The 23,066-nt window shown below is 34.2% G+C and overlaps 1 long non-coding RNA gene across 3 annotated transcripts in view; it reads left to right on the top strand.

Annotated features, from left to right (window-relative positions):
• Window positions 1-20,671, top strand: part of LOC127873548 (uncharacterized) — a 34,375-nt gene extending 13,704 nt beyond the window's left edge. For 2 of the 3 annotated variants that reach the window (XR_008046232.1, XR_008046234.1), the window contains exons 2-7: window positions 10,827-10,907; window positions 11,136-11,189; window positions 11,372-11,534; window positions 11,659-11,819; window positions 13,912-16,123; window positions 16,655-20,671. This is a non-coding gene — a long non-coding RNA (uncharacterized LOC127873548). Of the gene's footprint in view, window positions 1-1,075; window positions 1,172-10,826; window positions 10,908-11,135; window positions 11,190-11,371; window positions 11,535-11,658; window positions 11,820-13,911; window positions 16,124-16,654 lie in introns of those variants that run through there. The other variant, XR_008046233.1, reaches the window with a different exon arrangement.
• The last annotated feature ends 2,395 nt before the right edge of the window (window positions 20,672-23,066 follow it).

Raw genomic sequence — 23,066 nt, 5'->3', positions numbered from 1 at the left:
ATTTGTCTATGGTATTTGGAGGTAAAGCGTGTCATTCTACACATTATGTTTTGAGAGCTGACAAGGCTTACACGTACCTTACTATTTGTTATTAGAGGCATGGGATCTCTAAATATTCCCAGTTTGCAAAAGGAGTTCTTACATACAGCTATAAGTGAAGCAAAGAAATACATGATTCTGAAGATAATAATAGCATATTTACGTCTTGATCTTTTTAAATAGAAACAATTTACAGATTTGCCGTTTCACAAGAAAAAAATAAATAGCATCACATTAAAGGACTCCTATACTTCCTATTTATATGGTGAAACAAAGGTATTATAATTACCTATTTAAACTCAAAACATTTCTATTATTTGCGCTTCTTTTGCTATTGAAGAATTATTGAGGTATTAAAGGAGCCTTTTCACGTTATGGTTAATTGACAAAATTGAATTGTTTTGTCTCAGTTTCGCAATTTTTTAGTAATGATATTTGTAAGGAAACCGTAATACTGAACATTTACCATTGCTCTAAAACATCCATTATATGCGTCCAATCAAACCCCTGAAAATTATCAAGCATTGTAACGCGAAACGATTGAATAATTTGGAGAGTTCTGTTGTTGTCGTTATATTGTGTGACCATACGAGGATTGCATATATAACATAATACATCAATCATTGTATGAACACGGATAGCCGAGTAGTTTAAGCATTAGACGTTTACTCCAGGGTCAGTAATTCGAGCCTATATGATTGTTACTGTTTTTCTTTCTTAATTTGTATTCTTGTTTTTTTAACTGGAGCTTTTAGATCCAATGTTTACATTTATCAACAAAAAGCATTTAATGACAAACTTCAATACATGCCCAAGTCTGTGAAAAAGTTCCTTTAATTTGTTATGTTGCCGCTCCTTTACATTTTTATCGCGTATGCCGTATGACAATATATTTAATTCATAAGACGTAGCTCATAAAGCAAAATATCAAACTCAAAACAAAAAAAATACAATAACAGATCTAGGCTTCCGTAGCTTATAGCCCGTAGGGGATCATATTACTATTATGTTGAAAGGAACTAAGCGTGTGATATGAATTGTAATCAGGGGAACTAGGAAGTTACTTTCAATACGCTTCGACAACCTTGAGCATAACACTGTGATGGTTTTTGATGGAACATTGTTTAATTGCGTAAGTTAATATATATATATATATATATTTATATGTATATTTAGAGAAAGAGAAGTTTGTTTTTTTCATATTCAATTTATTTTATTCAATTTTAAAATATTAACCCATTCACGCCTAGCGTCTATAAAACAGGCCTTGGCAAACAGCGTAGATCCAGATGAGACGCCGCATGATGCGGCGTCTGATCAGGGTCTGCGCTGTTTGCTAAATAGAATTTCTGTAAGAAATATTATAACTATAGAAATACGTATACTAGCAATCCCTAATGTTGGAAATACATTGATCCAATTAAGAAGGATGGAAGAGTCCGCTTGTCAGAAATGGGTTAATGTTGTACTATCTGCAAACAATTCATAGACCATTATTTTAGTCAAATTATATTGTAAATATAATAATAAAGGCCATACATATTAGCCCATTGTGTCCCTGAATGTTCCTGGTGAGTTGTTATTTGTGCCATACTACCGGTGACAGTGTAAATGTTTTGTTTCTACTTTCAATGACGAAAAACTAAGGGAAGAGTATGTTTATGCAATATGTTATGCCATTCAGTCAGCCATAATAACGTCGTAAGTAGACTCAATCAAATCACATTCGCTTGTAAGACCAGAACGAGATCATTTGTGTGCGCTTCGTGCTTTTTTGCGATTGGTGTAAAAAGTGTTTTACGACGCAAAAGCTAGTTAAACATATTTATTTGTAGAAGGAAGGCTTTGGGTAATTTTTAAACTCAAATGTGTGTATATTAGAGGCGACACAAGTTGAATGAAAATGGCACGTGAATGTTAAATTCGGCTTCTACAGAACAATCGTTTACAATAAAATAAACATTCTATATCGTAAACTATGTAGGCCTAACGAAATTAAACCTTAATAAAGTTCGTCGGTAAACCAAACATCAGATACGTGTTACAATGCGCAGTGCGAGCGCAATAGAACATTCTTTGTACTCTTACTGAACGATATTAAGTGAGGAAAAGTACAACATCTGATAATTTGTTGGGGTTTCAAATGTTAAATTATACAAGAAACACTATACTGGGAATGATTTCGTGGCAGCGCATAGCCAAATTTGTTTATTTGTGCACGCGGTAGTTTAAAAAGGTTCTGCCATTAAAAAGTATTGGTGCTGATTCTTTCACGTTTATTTTTTCTGTTCATTACATATGAGAGGCAATAACAATCAATTGTATAATTAAATGTGCACACAAAAACATGAGATTGCTACATGTCGAAACTAACAAATTGGCAAATGCAATGTCAGATTCCAGTTTAGATAAATGATGTACTTTTCTTCGGTAAATAACTGATGTAAAAGCAGAACATTTATTGCTCTTTTTGAGCCGATTTTGTCATAATTTGAAAAACAAAATTCGTTTAATTAAGAATCGTGCAACCGTTCTTGAATAAGAGAAATATAACTTCCATCCTTTGAGTTTACAAATTAGAATTACAAAAAACACCAACATGTAATGTAATGAACGCTTGGGCGCACTGAAAGTGTGCACGAAGAAATCGAGTGTGTTTGGTTTTTTCCTTCATTCAGCTTAGGACAGTGGAACTGTAAAGACAACCTTATAGTTTGTGTCTTTTTTAATTATTTTTGTATTTTAATTACTATTGCAGCGTGAGTAAATTTTGGAACATAATACATACTTTAGGTATGGGTAAATTGTGAGATGAAAACCAAAACATTTAGATATTGTATATGTATATGAATGAATTTCATGTAGATAACACTAATTGTGTTAATATGTATGTGTTGACCTATTGTATCATTTGGATATTGATCATGTTTAATGCAGACAGTAGACTGTCTAGATGCTTTTCCAAATACAGAAAATGTATTGAAAATTATATAAGTCGTGTTTTGTTTATTTGCAATAAGTAAGAAAGTACATATTTACATTTTTTTATTGAAGATTCGTATAGCAGATTGACTGGGAGTAGATTGTTGACATCCCAGAAGTAAATGAAGCAGTATTCAAGAAATATATAATCACATGACAAGTTCCTTAAACTTTCACGTTGATACCTTTCTTGTAAAATGAAATTACTCTTTTTTGTTTGTTTGCATTTCTGGTAAAGTCTATCTTATGATCTTTATAATTTTAACACTCCTAAGATGTAATTTGGGAGAAGCCTTTTTAGAAGGTTTTTATACTTAGTGCATGCTATAATTTATAATAGTACAAAATGCACAAATTGAAAAGGGCATTTCTTTCAGCCGAATTGAAGCCACATTTCAATGCTCAAATCTATCTCAAATCGACAATAATGCTCTCATTACTATTTAGTCATTAGTTTTATTTTTTGTAAGGTCGGGTATTGTTTGTCGGACAAAGTATCCTCGGGTCTGATCGAGTCTTAATGTTATTATACGTATCAACTTCCACTCCCTATTGATTAGTATGAATCTATTTAATAACATAACACACAGATATTACAAATTCAGATCGACTATCAGTATAAAAAGCAAACACACTGTTCATAGATTTTTATGTGACTGCGAATATCATATTACACTTGACATTGTAAATAACTCCGCGTTGGCCACGCTTTAAATACTTTGAATGGCCTGCATTTCTGCTTTAACTAGAGAAGGTAAGTTGAGATTGTTTTATTGTACCATACCTATTTAGGGCCGTAGACTCTTATTGACTACATGTGAAGGTTAACTTTTCGTATTCATTTTGTTCAGGATCATCCAAGTTCATATTAACAGTTTTGAGACTTATAACAAGTAACACAAATGTATTAAAACCAACTTGCATCAATAAATACGCAATATAATCATTATAATGTGTTAAATTGTCAATGAATCGTAACTTGTTAATGTATGAAAAACAAAGAACATCAACTACCTATATTTTTATTTTGAAGGCATTTAAACAAATAATGCTATGATAAACATCTTTGTCATAACAATAAATGCATTTGCATAATTATGTATCATAGCAAAACGACATTACCTTTTTCCGCTTATACATATAATACGATTGAATACTTTTTGCAGTTGGACCACGTGAATATGGCGTTTAGTATCACACCATTTTGCATACAATTTATCCTCGGCGACATAACGTATAATTTTTGTTCCGTTGAGTGTTATGTAAGCTTTGGACATCAGGGGTCGTATTCCAGAAGCATCTTAAGTTAAATTGTATTATTATCCTTAAATTGGAAAATGTTCCTACGCGTTTTATTTCATATTGCAATAGATTGGCATCAAGATATGCTTTTAAATAACATCATTATGCCAATGTTATTTTAGGAATACCAGAATAAAGTAAAGAAATAAAAAGTATTGTTATTTTGAACTTAAGTGAAATTATTTGAGAAATGACTTAAGATGTTTCTGGAATACTACCCCAGACTTGTAAAAAATAATCGTCTGAAGTGCGTATTTAGCATTAAAATGTAAAGTGTAGAAAAGAATAATCACTTCAAACGAATTAATGTCTCTGGTGAATGCTGGTTCAGTGTAAACATATTCAATCTCATTACACATATATAAACATATGCAACAGTTTGAGTTTTCGTGGGTCCTTATCTTACTTCCCCGATAATCGTTTCTTTCATACCCGATATCCGTTTGCCCTTCTGTTCATTCAATAGTCCTTTCATTCGCTCGTTACACATTTCTTTCCGTACGAGATTGCAGGCACTGTTTTTCCGAATTGGCAGCATCACAATCATTCGTATCTGTTTTAGGTCGTTCCGGTTAAATTATTTTTAGAAATGAATTGCCGTTTGATTAGTAATATGCTTATTTATATAACCGCGAAAGATCTTACACACTAGTGACCAGACTTAAATTACTTATGACATGCATTATCCTCTCTATGTGGAAATGCGCATCCTTGTCTGGTAGAACTCTATTGCCCTTACATTACTGATGTGTAATTTCCAATATAGATCTCAGATATTAATCTTCTTTATTTTCTTAAACTTGATATGAATCATCCATATAGGGTAGTCCTGAAAATAGAAGAACGATCAAAGAATAATGCGTTTATTTTCGATTTGATGCTTTCAGTGTAAACATGCTAGCGATAAAAAAGCTACCTATTTTATTCAAGCTGCACAGAGTGTCTTTTATACAAAACTAAACAAATGTTTTAAATACTCACAAACTAATTAATATAATAGTAATATAATATAAGAAGTACTTTGTAAAACCAACATTTTTTACAACCTATCAAGGTAGCTGACTCGCCAAGCCATTCAAATTCAATCATTTAAGCCAATATTAAAGACGTCTCAAGAAGCTTTCTAGCTTTTAAAAAATCTCGGATGTTGCTGTAAAATAGCTTCATTAAATATTACTTCCGGAATACCCTAAAAATGCTTCGAAAAAAACAACCTGTTAATCAGGTTCGCGCAGTGGTCGGTACACGCTCATCTCACTTTAGCGACTCTGGTTCAACACCTGCTGCCGGCGCATGTGATCTTAGTTGGTGGTAACCGCTCAGGACAAGTGGGGTTTTCTCTGTTAAATCCGGTTTTAACCTACATCACAAATCAACACCACAACCGAATATCAATTCAATAAAATGCAAGCTGGCAATTGAAGCTATATTAATATTGGTCGCAACTCTCGTGAGTCTAGAAAGTTAATTAAGTAAGAGTTAGTGAACACACTACGGGCCTCCTTATTTTTCATCCTCAGGCGCAGAAGGAAAATATCAACTTTAACGTTAACACACAAACCCGTTGCTGAAAGTGTATATGACTTAAACGTTGCTGTGAGAGCAACCGATTCCCCCGTAGACAACTGGGGTTTAATCCTCGCATGTACTCAAAATTAATTGGTATTCATGTTATACAGAAATCAATCAATACATAGAATTATTAAAATAAGTAAAATAATGATACCATTGCGCCATGTATGCTTTTTATATCAAATGTGGCTTAAAGGGCCTAAACTAAATATGATCAAATAACATAACGTTCTACATCCGTTTTTACTAAACCATTCTCAGACTTGAGAATGCATAATATATGTAGAACCCTGATATATATGTACAATGTTCAAAATATACTTCTGCAATTTTCCTTATGTCATGAATAAACAGAGTTGTAAAAGACCTGTTAAGTTAGAGGTGTTGAACTTCAATTCATATTGAACTTTATTATACTATACGATTGAAGATTTGCATTATACTGAATAATTATCATATTCTTTATGTTTTGCCTAGTCTACATAAAGTCAAAATGCCGTTTACTAGTATTATTTATTTTGCTATTAAACCATCAAGCAATGATACATGAAATGCATTTGACGAGGATTTCATATTTTTTGTAAACATATTGTTTGTGCCTATTTTATATAAGTCTCACCACCTCTTGTAGTCACTCAAATCTTGAAATGCTCACCAAAACAGTGTGTGTAAGACTGCATGTTTTCACGGTAGGTCATTCTACTTAATATAATGCAATTCCTTGGGTCAATCAAGTACCCCTTTAACTTAATTATTGGGTATGTAAAAACATACGTCTTGTTACGTACGTAGCTGTATCTTTGTGTCTCTGAAGTGCCTATAGACAACGAGTGCAAGATGGATTATTCTTAAAGTAAATATAACAAGTAACATCAATGAGTGTTAATACATGCACTAACTGCTTAACCACCTTACGTTTGACTAAGTTTAATCCCATTAAATACCATGCCCTATCTATCATACCCATTTTTTATTAAAAGTCAAAATTGCCAAATATTTTCAAACTTGAAATGACAGAGTATTTAGCTTAATATGTTTACTTAGGTATTAAACAATAAGTATGTAATTCAGATAGTGTGATTCGTGAACCAACAAAAAACTAATTACGTTCAGCTTGACTTTTCGGTTTTGCCACAAATGTATGTAATGATTATACGAAATAATCAATTATGTTATGACAGACACAATTATGCGTTAACAATAATTCGTATAATAGTTCTAATCTTATTTAATTCTTTATAAAATAAATAATTTGTTTAATGAATTTATAATCGTTATCTTTATAATAATACAAAATGTTTTGACTATTGTGTAATGATGTTTCGACGAGTTTACTTGTCAGGACATGATATTTTAATTGTCGATTAATTGTGCTTTACCTTTGCCGACTCAACAAGGACACACTATCAAATCAACCGTGAATGTAATGTAAATCCCTGAAATATGATAAACAAGGTTTAACAAGTTTGTTAGTATAAATTTTCGCAAACGTTGTTGCCATAGCACGTGAAATGGAACTTGTTAATATGTTCAGTGAAACTAGTTTTAAATCAATGATACATCATATATAATTTCTATGCGCAAACTTGTGTTGACCTTCTTCTGTTATTTTAAGAAAAAACATTTCTTAAATCAAAGTACTGACAGTACTGGTGTGACAATGCTTTTGAGGAGGATGGATATATAAAAGCATCAATTTAAGTTGATATATATCATCACAATTGTGTATGTGGGTACGAAAACAAAATTTGGTACAACAATTTTGGGAACGAAAAAATTATGCCACAAACAATTTGGTTACGAAAAAAATTAGAGTACAAAAAAAAATGGGTACGAAAAAAAACTGGGAACGAACAATTTTTGGTACGGAAAACAAAATTGGGGTACGGGGACGTAGTACCCCTGGGGAACTTGACTCACAATCGCACATTCTTGGCCCTTTCCTTCAAACATCGGATAAGTACCTCGAAGGCAATAGTGTGAATACACATTTATGGCGTACGATTTGGGTCGAAAATCAACAAGACCTAGTAGGTAAAAAGAGAAATGTACTTTGACGTACAATATGTACGTCGAAGAACATTTTGTGTACTTCGATGTACACAATTGTAATTTGACGTTCAGTCTTTACTGACCCTTGAGTGTTAGCCAATCAGAAGACGCCTTACATCTGTTGCTTTTAGAGATATTTGACATTGAACATTACTATTATCATTATTTATACCAAATTATCCGACTATCGACCGCTAACTCATATATATTGTGCGTATTTATTGACCTGGCGTGGCGGAATTAACCTCTGACTTATGCAAATAATGGTAAACCGCTTTTAAGCAAACAGCTTTCAGGCGACTGCAGGCTGATCTGGATCCAAACTGGCCACACTCGCCTTAATGTCTCGTTTACTGTGACACAGTTCATTTGACTAAAAAATGATATGTTATACAGTCGATTGGTGTATAACGGATAGCTAAGGACTTCGAGTCTCATTTCAACGTAAACACCTTGCATTCAGTAATTAAACCTTTAAACCTCGAAAGACAAATGTCTTTCCTATTGAAACATGCCAGCGGTTTTAAAATTCCGACAAATATTTTTGTTTACAGCGCAAATTTCAGGGTAAACTAATTCAGCAATTACCGGATTGCTTATGTCTTTATCGGATTACATGTGTATCGTGTTATTTCTTGAAGTTTTACCCAGCATTTGTAAAACATATTGCAAGATAGGTACATTTCCAGAAAAGGAACTTCATGTCTGCGTTTAATTAGACCGAGTTCATGGATATCGCTGCACAATGGATGAAGAAATGGCTGTTCAAAGCGACGCACCCTATATTCGGGTCGTTTTGAGTTGAATACCTTGTTATATATATTTGATAATGAAAACTATGTTTTCAGAGAAATCGATTTTACGTTATAATTGTATTATTTTTCATTCAAAATGATGTTTTTACTAATACATATCATAGCCACGCGCTACCCACATGCGTATTGGACAACATCAATTGAGTTTTCATTTAGTTTGAGACAATCCCCACATTCCCGAATATGTGTCGCCATATGTCCGTTATTCACTAAATTACGAGTTACAGCTCTCATGCTTATTTTATGTGGAACGCATCAATTTGGTTTCTGAGCATTCTTATTTTTAGAAAGGACACATTATACTGCAATATTACATCAATGAACATAATGCTTACCAAACAAAATCTGCAAAATTCAGGAAACCATACGTCTTCACTTTTCTTTTCGTCTAAAAAACGGTGCGTACATAACGGGACCTTGTTTTGCTTTCGTAAAAAGAAACAATTGTAAGTTGAACATTGACACACGTCAACTAAAACATGAATCGACTGAACAATGATAGGCATTTTGTATTCAATTCATAGAAAACTATAAATTTTTACATAAATAAAAGTATTTTGCAAAAAACTTTTAACCTATCCGTTACTCACTAAACTCCGCCATACACCAATCGACTGTACTAAAATAGAAAGAAGAAATAATACAAACCCGTAATATGAGTAAAGACTTTGTAATCAATGTTTTCAGGACAGCTTGGTGATCTGCAAATCCCATGTGATAGGTTGATATTGGGTATCATAGTCATTCAATAAGTCGCAAAATGCTCGAATACAATTTACAAAGCGAAATGTGACTTAAATTGATAATTAAAAATACCAGTTTTGCCGTGTCAAGCTGTCAAGATCCAGAAAATCCTGCATAAACATCGAATGTATCCTTCGAACTCAACCCATTGTTGAAATTAGCGGAGGTTTAGTTAATAAATAACTCATATATCCTAAATGACAGTTTCTAAATAGCCAAACAAGCCGATGTATGCTGTAAGAATGTTTTGACACGAGTGTGAACATTCTCTCATGGGCGCGGCCATTGTTGTATGACCTTGAGCGGTCCGTCTAAAATGTTTATATGACTCATATCCGCGGATATGAATGAAAAGTGCGAATATGAACGAATATAGGTAATATTTATGCGTTTTTTTGGCAGTTTTGTTATGAACAAATCACTGTTGAATTAAATATTCACAATATTTGATAAATATGTTAAGACTACCTCAAAATAGAGCAATTTAATAAAAGCAGTGGTCTGACTGGTCGTTCATATTCGCGGATATTAATTTGGAGTTACTGAAATTAAAATGCCAATGAAAAACACTTTTAAATTCATTCGATCGTAACATTACACATTAGCGACGTGTATTTTTGTCACAAAACGATTTTCATATCACACAAATAAAGGAAAATACATTTAAAAAGCCATTATCTGTTCATATCCGCACTTTACAGTCATATCCGCCGATATTAGTCATATACGCATTTTAGTCATACTCTATGTTGATGCATGAACGACAACTCTGCTGGAGAATGTTATCAATGCTAATCAGCGAGATATGTCGATTAGAAAATCGACGCTATCTCAATCGGACTGGCTCGGTCTTTTACATAGCTCGCCGTTGTAAAGAATTTTTTCATGGTATGATAACTTAGACGAGCTGCTGAAGCAGCATCGTCAATGACTTACGACGAGATATTTGTTTCTGGTTTTCTGGGGGGAGATAAAAGCACGTGTGTGCTTATATGTTCTTTATTCCACTTGTTATGCGCCATTTTCAATCATAAATGTATATTTAATTCATATATGAATAAACATACACCAAATAAATAATGCTTTGTCAAAAGTCATGATCATAAACCATTAATTGTATGGTATTATTTCTTTATTAATTGTGTTATGTTTAATGCAGAGAACAATAGCGATTGGAAATGCGCGAAAAAAGAACAGAGGCTTAAAATGACGTATTACAATTCTAAAATCGTAGTTAAAAAGGCTGGGCTTATCATGTTTAAATGCTTTTTTAATATCCCTTACTTGAATTAATAATGTATTACCGTATTTTTACTTCAGACATGTATAATAACTGACGAGCATTTGCATTATACTATCACGGACTCTTCACGAAGATGCTGATTATTGCATGCATTCTTGGTAAGATTGAATGTTATCTTTTGCTATAAATATATATCAGTGACAGACACATAGTGTGTTTGGTGTTTCTTTCGCGTTCACGCTAACACATTATTTTCTATAATAATGAAGCACCTACAATAAGTCAAAACTCTTAAAAAATAAATAGACTGTTTATGTGATTTAAGACTCGCTTAAAATGTAATTTAGCATGCTAATGGTGATGCATATTGTTTAATATTTTTCCAGTTGTCTTCTGGCAGCAAGATAGTGTACACACAGAAGATGTTTCAGTCCGATCATGTAAGAAATTTGGTAAATATATTGTTTTAAATGTGTGTATAATACTGAAACACGAGTCAATTGTTTAACAATTGGTAAACATATATATTGGGATTCATCAAACATGCTAAACGAATTTATATGAATTATAACATTTGCATTCAACACCGAGAAAATGATATTCACTTCTTTGCTCATTTTAGACAACTTTACCGGCAAAGACATCCGATTGGTTGGCGGTAATAGTGAACTAGAAGGACGAGTAGAAATTCTAATTAATGGTACCTGGGGAACTATTTGTTATGAGGGCAACTTTGACATCCGTGACGCAGATGTCCTGTGTAGAATGCTTCACTCAAATCTGAGGTGCATTTGTTATTCCGTGCTTGTTGTTTACAAATGCCAATTTTTACATGCTTTGAGAAATAAGTGCAATATTTTGAATTTTCTTGAATATGCAAAGCGTGTATTTTTTTGTTTTCATTCACAGTGCCTTAGAATACTACACGGGTAGTCGCTATGGATATGGCATTGGTCCCATATTTTACTCACAAATTGCCTGCAGGGGAACAGAGCAAACAATCCATATGTGCTCCAGCGACACGGGTGTATTTTGTTCGCATTTGTCGGATGTTGGTCTGATGTGTACAGGTAATACAGCGCAATAAATATATATGAATGTGTTAGCACGTTATCTTTGTAATTAATGTGCATCGGTTAAAATAATGATATAAATACATCTGAACTTGTGATGCAAGTAATCATAAAATAATGTCTTATTTAATTATGCTAACAACACAAGTAACTTTTGTTTTACTTAAACCGCATGGTTATCAGGATGCAAGATCACGTAACTTTGTGGGGTTCCATATTAAACGTTAATGGATGTAAACACACCAGTAAGTGGTGCTTTTTCAAAAAACGTTTTAAATTTTTTTTTCTGAAGAACGTTAACTAGTGCATACAAGACACATTTTTAGCGAGGCTGTTTTCGGAGAAAACCCGAGCTATTGTCATAGCCAGCTCGTCGTCCGCCGTCCGCCGTAGGCGTCGTTCTAAAACCTTAACATAGGCCATAACTTTTTAAATATTGAAGATAGCACCTTGATATTTGGCATGCATTTGTATCTCATGGAGCTGCACATTTTGAGTGGTAAAATTGCAAGGTGAACATCATCCTTCAAGGTCTAGGCTCGAAAAAACAAAGTCAAGGGAAGTAATAAGCTTTTAATAGACCTAGTTATCTGACCTGCCCACGTATGTATTTTTGTTAAATAAATCAAAGCGGCGCAGTAGGCGGCATTGTGTTTCTGACAAACACATTGTGGTAAAAGGTCAAGGTCAAGGTCATCCGGTCTACGGGAAAAAATAAAATTTAAGGGAAGTTATAAGCTTTAAAAAGGGAGAAAATTATTCAATATTGAACATAGCCACTTTATATATTTGGCATGCATGTGTATCTCATGGAGCTGCACATTTCGAGTGGTCAATCACAGTCACGGTAGTGGCTTTTAATTATTTGCTACTAAAAATAGAGATTTGTTAGAGACAATTATTTTCAAGGGAAGTAATTTATATAATTTTAAATCTCATATTATATATTTCCTTACCAAGAATTGAAGTTTTTTTCACAGTTACTGTACAGATTTATTATTTTGATTATTTATAACTCAAATGATTGATTTTTCATTTTTTTTAAATAATATAATCATAATTTCTTTGATGTTCATTACATACATGTGGACTTATGTCCATAGATACATGATCAACTCCGGCTATGATCTCTTTAAAACCACAGGCCTTGGTTGTCAGTGATGTCTGACATAGTCATAATTGACTGTGAGACCCTCCCCTCTCCCCAACCCGGTTGGATTGGACAAAATTCAAGGGAAGTAATAAGCTTTAAAGGGAGATGATTTCTATACCTTCCAAATGATAAATAGCAATTTTATTTCAAAGCGGCGCAAGAGGGGGCATTGTGTTTCTGACGAACACATCTCTTGATATAATTATCATTTCTTACCTGTTCTAATTTGTGAATGCTAGTTTTCATTAAAAACCAGTGGACTTATGTCCATACATACATGATGAACTCTGGCTATGATCTCTTTGATAAACCACAGGCCTTGGTTGTCAGTGATGTCTGACTTGGTCATTTTTGACTGTCCACATACCTCCCCCCTCCGGCTGGATTGGATAAAATCCAAGGGAAGTAATAAAGCTTTAAAGGGAGATGATGTCTATACCTGCCAAATGATAAATATAAATTTTATTTCAAAGTGGCGCAGTAAGGGGCATTGTGTTTCTGACAAACACATATCTTGTTGGGTCACTAGGTCAAAGATCAAGGTCACTGTGACCTCTAAAAAAATATCTGACAAGCTTTCACAGCCGAGCGTGGCACCCGTTATGCGGTGCTCTTGTTATGCTACGTATGGCAGTGTAAAATACATCAGAATTACTTATTTTATAAGCCTATGTTCTGTTTCAAAAAATTATTATGCACTGCACGCAACTTGACATTTTTTCTCCACTTTCAGACGTATCTAATGATTATTCTTATACATTAGGATATTGCCACAAACAAACTGCAAGAAAAAATTACTTCAGATTTTTAAAATTATTTCAATAACTTGACATTTAAAAAGTTCTTAACGGTGTGCTTACATTATGTCCAGCTCGTATGTAAACCCGTGAATTGATTCGGCACTGTGGTTATGCGTCTTCTATGAACTGTTTGTAGGTTGTCCACGAACGGCAATACATACATATGGACAATTTGAGCATGTCAACATTACCGCCAATGGTGATCTATACACAGGCAACTGCAGCAACGGGACATCCACGTTTCAGTTCATGTATCGATGTGGACTCAATGGCAGTTGGGAAGAATACGGCCAAAAATGCGGACCATTAGGAATTGTTAACGATTTTCTTATGTACCGTTTATAGATCGAGCTACGGAACATCAGACTATACATTTTATTGATAGCTTTTTAAGGCGTCTACATGTTTTACCGGAAGGGGGCTAAAGGTTTTTCCATGGTCCCTGATTCCTTTGGTTACGGAAATAACTGGAAACTAATATATTGATCCTTCTAAAGTTGAAACAGAACTCAAGCTCGATTGATGACACTTAATTTGCGGATAGAAGGCCGTATGGACAATATTCATGTTATTTCGTATTTTCTTCATACAAAAATTGTCATAACTATGGTTACATGTGCTGATGAATTATTGGCGTCGCACTGGAGTGCGGCGACTAGTATTTAATGCATTTTTTTCGCTTATGGGAGGAGAAGTTATTTTACGCATCAATGTATATATTTTTGTTTTAAGAATATCTTGCATAGTAGTGATTTTTGTGTGTAAATTAGTGTAAATAAGTACTGCATTTGTGCCTATAAATTAATTACAACATTTATGGCCAATAATGCAAAGCTTATTGTTTTAATTAATACCTGGTCCACAACTGATCACAGGGGAAAGATCACAGGGACTGGGCAAATACGCGAAACTTTCTGGTTTTGTATAAAAACAAAACATAATCAAAATATATTTATTTTGTGATTTTTCTAACAATAGCGCAGACTTTTGCTGTTCGAGTTTTGGTTAACGCGTATTTTCTTCAATTTTACAAGACGACAGCGATTACACGGTTTATTGCTTTATTAATAACCGTTACACTACAGTCACTTATTAAGGCAGTAGGTGCCTAGTGAGATCGGGAATAGTCGGTCGATATCGCCGTATTCGGAAAGCGTTTCGGCTATAAGCGATATCTACGGTAAAGTCCGGAAATTATACTAAATACACGAAATAAACGTTAAGATTTAATAACTATACATTACAACAATAAGTTAAATTAATTTGTTTCATAAAATATTTGTGTTCATGACGTCACGGTTGTTGACATTTTCTTAGCAAAATGAAAGTGCGAAATAAAAGCGAGCGATTTGCAAAATCAAAAAAGAAACAAATACCGATCGAAAACGTTGATTTCGATAACAATTATTCATTAACCGAGCTCTTCGATAGCGATATGTGTGAAAATTACTCACGTAAAAGCTATTCGCATTTGCTAAATGGCGTGAAAAGATTAAGCAGAAGTGTGTGGGGGGATAGAAGAAGATTGATTGACTCGTTGAGCTGGAAGGTTTTGCTAAACAAATTACAGTATGGTCAGTTTTGTAATCTGTGTCCAATTCCTTTGACAATATATAACATTGTTGGCGAACTACAAAATGGCCTCAGTGGTTATTTGTACGTTGTTTGTGAAAACCCTGACTGTAGAAAAGTCAACCGTGTTGCTTATGGAAAACAGCACCATCTCAATATCAGGGGAATGCCATGCTTTGACGTAAATACCAAGCTTGGAACAGGTATGCATGTCTTCATTTTTCAACCTGCCATTTCTATCAATGTTTAATCATTGTACAATTGCCATTGATCTTTGTACTTCTTACACACCGAGTAAAAGCCAGAATTGGTTTCTTCGACGTACCCTTCCAGATCCAGACATGTTCAGACCCCTTAAATTTCCAAGTGTCATTCCCAGTGAAAATTTGTTTATCGTGTAATATATAAGGAAACATTCCGGCGTCTATCATATTTAGTTTTCAAATTTAGTTTCGCTTTTGTGAGTTAAATCCAATTGATTGCTCATTCATGTTATTTGATAATGTAATGATGATACGAATGGATTCTATGAAAAAAAATTGTAACGTCATTATTAAGTAACTACGGCCTTATTTCGTTTTCCTGTTCTTATCATTTTCAATTCTCTTTTCAGCATTGAAAGTCAGTTTGGGCAGGCCGGTGAAGGTAAATAACTTCCTAACAACTCTAAACATAACGCTTATTGCAAATAGAAATCTTAAGAAGATGGAGGCTTGGGCTGGGTTTTTTGCGTCGTCTACCAAGGCTGCCAATTATGCTTATGAGAAGGAAATGGAGTAAGTGTAAAAACTAACTTCAATGTTTGTTGACTATTCTGGTGCCAAATTTTAGTATTTTTTCCATCAACTGTCTTCTTATTTCCTATTCCAGATGAACATGAAACATATTAATAATAATTGTTTTATTAAAGGCACTGTGTTCAAAGTTTGGTAAAATTACATATTTTTTTAAATATTTCTGTTAGAACCCCAGAGCAGGCACATTATTAAAAATATTTGTGATTGTTATTATAAATATTTAAAGCTATTCCTAATATTACAAATTCTTAAAATATATTCATTAATTTCAGTAATAAATCTTATGAGGGAGCATAGGTATATTAAAATTCTGAGATATTCATATAAATGGTGAATTCTTTTCACAAGCTATAATTTGAGTTCAACGACTTTTCAATATGTAATGTGCTTGTTGTGCTGAAAATTGTTTTTTCTCATAACCAACGATCATATAAGGCGTCAGAATGAAACTTAAAAGGGAATTATACAATTTATTAAATAAGCATTGTGTGATTTAATTTTGTATTTCAGTTCGAGGCCTGATATTACTCAGATTGCTACTGTGCATTTGAAGACGGGTTTTAAGTTCTCGACATATGTGAAGACAACAGTTCCAATTTCGTCCGAAGCTCAGAAAGTGATTGGCATCTGTGTTGATGATCATGGCATAATGCGTGTAAATGGTGGAAGTGTTGATAGTGTATCAATTAAAACAACTATTTCATGATTGTATGATGTGGCTTGCAAAGTTTCCCAGAGCCATATTTGTTGCTCATAATGGGCGCAGGTTTGATTTTCCGGTTTGGGTTAGTGCATTGCTGAACACACACTGTTTTGAAACGTTTTGTAATTGTGTGAGCAGTTTTGTTTACTCTTTGCCGGTTTTCAAAAATCGTATCCTGGACAGTCACACAAACAGGAAGATCTAGTGAACGTGTTCTCCAGGCAACCTGCAACGCCCACAGTGTTCCTAATGATGTTGAAGCACTAGGATCTTTGCTTAAAACATGTAAAATTACTGACAATATGGCCCACAACTTTACTGTTACTGCAATCCATAATTCAGTTTGTTTAGGTCATGAAAAGCCTTAAAGGCAAAGAACATTAGATTGTTAGACGTGCTGTTGCCTAGAGGAACTCTTAATCGACCAACAGCTGAAAACATTGCGGGATATGGACTGGCCTTGTTTCACTTGAAAGCCATATTTTCTAGTTCCGGAGAGGATGACTTTAGGGATACTTTCATTGCTAAAAACAATGAGGGACTACCAAAAGTCACAAATGCAAATAAGTATTTTATCTGAAGTGGTCTCTAAAATCGGCCAGTTTGTCAGTGACGAAAAGTGACGGAACGAGATACTATGGCTTTCAAATGACAGGCGGCCAGCAAAAATCACGCAATGGCTTTATACTGATACTAAATTATGTACATCTAGTTGTCATTAATCTGGTTGTTTTTATTAAAATATAAGTTGTATATTAGTGTGCTACATGTTAAAAGAACCATGATAACTTATACATCTTTATGCTACGTAGCAGCCGAGCGTGGCACCCGTTATTCGGTGCTCTTGTTAATGTATTATTATATCAATATTAATTCAACGTTAGCTCAATTTCTTCACATGTCATGGTTTATAACTGTAGCTTTTAATAAGCAACTAGAAAACCCCCAAAAAGAAGTGATATACAAATTTAAACTTAAATTCATTGCGTGAAAATGAATTGGGGAAGGCATACTCAAAGTAAAATTTCTTGAGATAGGAACGGTAAAACTTCCTGAAATTCATTCAGTGTGTAGACAATATGTTGTGTTGAATAAATATGTACAATATATGCATTGCATCACTCTACAAGTGACATAAAACGTAATTAAAGTTTCTTGTCACTGAAACATTTGTTGTCGCTTTTGCCATTTTATCCAGATAAGTGCATATATTATTGGACATCAAAGAGACAATTCTCTTTCAATGACACATTTTTAATTCTACTAACAAAATCCAGTCGTGTACGTTTATTAAGTTAATTGTCAAAATATATGTATATCCCATTACAAAAACTATATATATTTATGCCCCCCTTCGAAGAAAAGGGGGTATATTGTTTTGCTCATGTCGGTCGGTCGGTCCGTCGTTCGGTCGGTCGGTCCGTCCGTCAGTCCGTCCACCAGATGGTTTCCGGATGATTACTCAAGAACGCTTAGGCCTAGGATCATGAAACTTCATACATAGATTGATCATGACTGGCAGATGATCCCTTTTGATTTTCAGGTCACTAGGTCAAAGGTCAAGGTCACAGTGACTCGAAATAGTAAAATAGTTTCCGGATGAAACTCAAGAATGCTAACGCCTAGGATCATGAAACTTCACAGGTACATTGATCATGACTAGAAGATGACCCCTATCGATTTTCAGGTCACTAGGTTAAAGGTCAAGGTCAAAGTGACTCTAAACAGTAAAATGGTTTCCGGATGATAACTCAAGAATGCTTACGTCTAGAATCACAAAACTTCATAGGTACATTGATCATGACTGGCAGATGACCCCTACTGATTAAAAGGTCACTAGGTCAAAGGTCAAGGTCACAGTGACTCTAAACAGTTAAATGGTTTCAGGATGATAACTCAAGAATGCTTACGCCTAGGGTCATGAAACTTTATAGGATCATTGATTATGACTGGCAGATGCCCCCTTTTAATTTTCCGGTCACTCGGTCAAAGGTCAAGGTCACAGTGACTCGAAACAGTAAAATGGTTTCCTGATGATAAATCAAGTATAATAAGGCCTAGGATCATGAAACTTCATAGGTACATTGATCACGACTGGCAGATGACACCTATTAATTTTCAAGTCACTAGGTCAAAGGTCAAGGTCAATGACAAAAAACTTATTCACACAATGGCTGCCAGTACAACTGACAGCCCATATGTAGGGCATGCATGTTTTACAATCAGCTCTTGTTTGGATATAGGGTTAATCCATAGAAAACGCCCAACTGAGTCCTTCCCTTCGAAGAAGAGGGGTAGATTGTTTTGCTCATGTCGGTCGGTCAGTCCGTCGGTCGGTTGGTCTGTCCGTCGGTCCGTCCACCAGATGGTTTCCGGATGATAACTCAAGAAGGCTTAGACCTAGAATCATGAAACTTCATACATAGATTGATCATGACTGGCAAATGACCCCTATTGATTTTCAGGTCACTAGATCAAAGGTCAAGGTCACAGTTACTCGAAATAGTAAAATTGTTTCCGGATGATAACTCACGAATGCTTACGCCTAGGATCATGAAACTTCATATATACATTGATCATCACTGGCAGATTACCACTATTAATGTTCAGGTAACTAGGTCAAAGGTCAAGGTCGCGGTGAATCGAAACAGTAAAATGGCTTCCTGATGATAACTCAAGAATAATAAGGCCTATGATCATGAAACTTTTTAGGTACATTGATCACGACTGGCAGATGACACCTATTGATTTTCAAGTCACTAGTTCAAAGGTCAAGGTCAGTGACAAAAAACTTATTCACACAATAACGCCAGTACAACTGACAGCCCATATGCGGGCATGCATTTTACAAACAGCCCATGTTTGGATATAGGGTAAATCCATAGAAAACGCCCAACCGAGTCAAGGGGTAGGTGTATTTAACCAAGTATAAAAAGTTAACCGGCTGGTAAAAAGTTTTAAAATTTTGCAATTAGTTGTGGTATACAATTTACTATATGGAAATATTAACATAGAGTGTTTCTGGAAAAGTACCCATTAGGCTCCCACTACCTTAATATGTTTGTTAGATGGTGATTTTTCAAGCGGTTCCGTAGTGTAGTGGTTACACGCTGTCTTCACATGTTAGAGGACTAAGGTTCGAGCCCCGGTAGAATCAAATTATTTTATTTGTGTTCTATGTTAACATTTTGGTTTGATGTATACATTTTAGTTAAAATAAATATGCTGTTTTATTGCAACCATTTTTTGTTTTTATTATGCCAATGAAATATATGTGTGATAGGGTGGGGGGGTTCGTAAACACATTAAAACCTTCTTTGTTCCACTATCCTAGCAACCACCTAGTTACTAATAAAGGCGCTATAGAGCGCGAAGCGCGACACGTATTATTAATTGTAATAATGAGTCTTGATAACGGAAGCAGCCGCTTATCTATGATGAGCACCAGCACAGCACCCAGTCTCATTACTATCAAGTCCTCCTACAGATTCTATTTTGAAGAACCACATATAGAAGGCCGCAGTCCTGACCCGTATCTTGCTAGTGGTATGGACCCTTTGGTATGGACCTTTAACCCCGCTCACTATCCAGTGTTTAAACTTCCGGGTTTACATTTTAACCGACTATTAATAGCTTATTAATATCTTAGTTAGAAGGTGATTTTTCAAGCGGATCCGTAGTGTAGTGGTTACACGCTCGCTTCACATTTGAGAAGCCCAATGTTCAAGCCCCAGTAGAATCAAGTTATTTTATTTGTGTTCTATGTTAACTTTTGGTTTAGATGTAGACATTTTAGTTCAAATAAATATGCTGGTTTATTTTAACCATTTTTTGTTGATATTATGCCCATGAAATATATGTGTGAGAGTGTGGGGGTGGTCGTAAACACATTAAAACTTTAACAGTGATTTTATATCAATGAGTACTCTACCCCTATCGTAAATGAGCAAACGTAAGAATAAGTCCAGAATCATCTCCCCTTGAAGTTGAAACAAATATGAAATTACGCTTACAAGATGAAGCAGATTTTTAAAACATACACAGTTATGTTCCATTAATGAAAACTGCACACGGATGCCACTAAAAAAAGGAAACCATTGTAAATAAAATGAACTATGAAATATTTGGGGGTTACAACACAAAATCATAGATAATGGTTATTTGGGGGTTATAACACAACATCAAAGATAATGGTTAGTTGGGCGTTATAACACACACTCATATATAATGGTTATACCAGTATCTTTTTCTATTTTGTTTAAAATAATCTGCCAATATATTAATATTTACAGTAGAAAAAATCGTTCCATGTAACTTCATTGAGTGCCTTTTACACTGAAATTCCCGACGCCCTTTGATGATTTGCATCAATACTTATCTCTAACATTGCCACAGTGAAACGTTGACAACACTCTGGAAATCGAACGTTTTGTCCAATCGTCATTACACATGCTCAGAAAATGTGTTGTGATGATAACTCGGCCGAGTATGAAACTGGTTTCGGTCCGTTGTAAAACTTGGCTGCACATTTGCGGGGCAGTTAACCTTATATGGCTATAGTAAATCCAAGTGAATATTCCAGACGTCGCATGGTTCGTCCAATTTTCAAAACTTTTCCTATGAAATATCGTTTGAAAGCTGTTCCGGCGTTTGAAAAGATAACAAGATGACGCAGTTTGCCTCATATGTCGTTGAACTATTGTGAATACTCAAGAAGAAAAAGCCTTTTGCCCAATCAATATCACACTTTATATAAAACATTTGTTCTCATGCTATTTCGCGTGAGTTTTAAAATGGTTCAAAGTAAAAAGAAAGGTCAGAATCAAATTTAGTGTGGAGGATATTACCCGATCTGGAAATTTGCGGGATAACACTAAGCAGTTTGTTTTACTATTTGGCTTCGCGATCGGGAAACAACCTTTTTTCAAACATTTTTTAAATTCTACAATTTGTCATTTGATAAGAACATTCAAGATACCGTATATAAATATGAATATTTAAGTGCAAACTTTAATCTTTACGTATACCGTTTAAAATAGTTTTTAAAAGTGTCATTACTTTTTAACCACAAACACCGTTTTTTAGCGAATAAAGATGAAATCCTAGTGTCCCGAATTATAAATTAACATTTCATAATCATGAAACTGGAGCACAAGTCAGATGAATTTCCTATATGAATGTTTAAAGTTATAGTTATGTTATGATATTTCTGAGGAAACCGTAATACTTAACATTTACCATGCTCTAAAATAGCCTTTATATGCATCTTTTGACGAATAAAAACCCTGTAAATTATAAAACGTTGCAACGCGAAACGATTGAATGATTTGGAGAGCTCTGTTGTTGTCGTTATAATTTGTGAAACTACGAGGATCGCGTATATGAAGTGTTAAATACGCTATGAATAGTAAAAGAAAGGATGGTCGAGAGGTCTAAAGCGTAGACTGTTTATTCCAGGACTCCAGGGGTCAGTGTTTCGAGTCCTACTGAGGGTTACCTTTTACTCTTTTTTAAATTTTATTCTTGATTTTTTACTGGAGCTTTTAAGATTCAATGTTTAAATTTATCAATATAAAGCATTTAATGACAAACTTCAAAACACGCCAAAATATGTGAAAAGGCCCCTTTAAAGTTAATATATTATATAAAAATCGGACAAGAGAAGACAGTGCATAGTCACAATGTGTACTGCCAATTGGTTTGTCCGTTTGTATATTGACTTTTTGACAAGTTTGCAATTGAAAACCTAGTAACCTATTTGAAATAAAGGGACTTGTATTTGCGGTCAAATTATTAACATTATGTTTTTAATTATTTTTTTTTTCTGATGGATATCGAAAAGTGGTATTTAGTTCATGCTAGTCGATCTATAAGTGAACAATAGTAGTGAATGATAATTTAAATGAATTTAGTCATCAGAAATGCTATTTACCATGTTAGTACAGAAGCACTATCAGAACATTTTTAAAAAACAAAAGTATAAACACTTGGATCATCTCAATGGCATTCAATACAAAGTAAAAACTGTTAAATTATAAGGTTTCTTATTTTAGATTGGCCTGGTGGCAAGGTTTATTTGAATTGTTTTCAAAAAGGTAAAATAACTTCATTGTGACTATAAACATTGTCTTATTTAACATATTATAGTTTATTTCATGGCATATTTAAGCGAGAAAAATGGAAACACTAAATGACGGTTTTCGGAATACAGCATTCATC

The sequence above is a fragment of the Dreissena polymorpha genome, chromosome 3 (genome assembly GCF_020536995.1).
Source record: "Dreissena polymorpha isolate Duluth1 chromosome 3, UMN_Dpol_1.0, whole genome shotgun sequence".
NCBI classification, from domain to species: Eukaryota; Metazoa; Mollusca; class Bivalvia; order Myida; family Dreissenidae; genus Dreissena; species Dreissena polymorpha.
The sequence above is the reverse complement of the archived record's forward strand: the minus strand, read 5'-3'. Positions and strand labels throughout refer to the sequence as shown.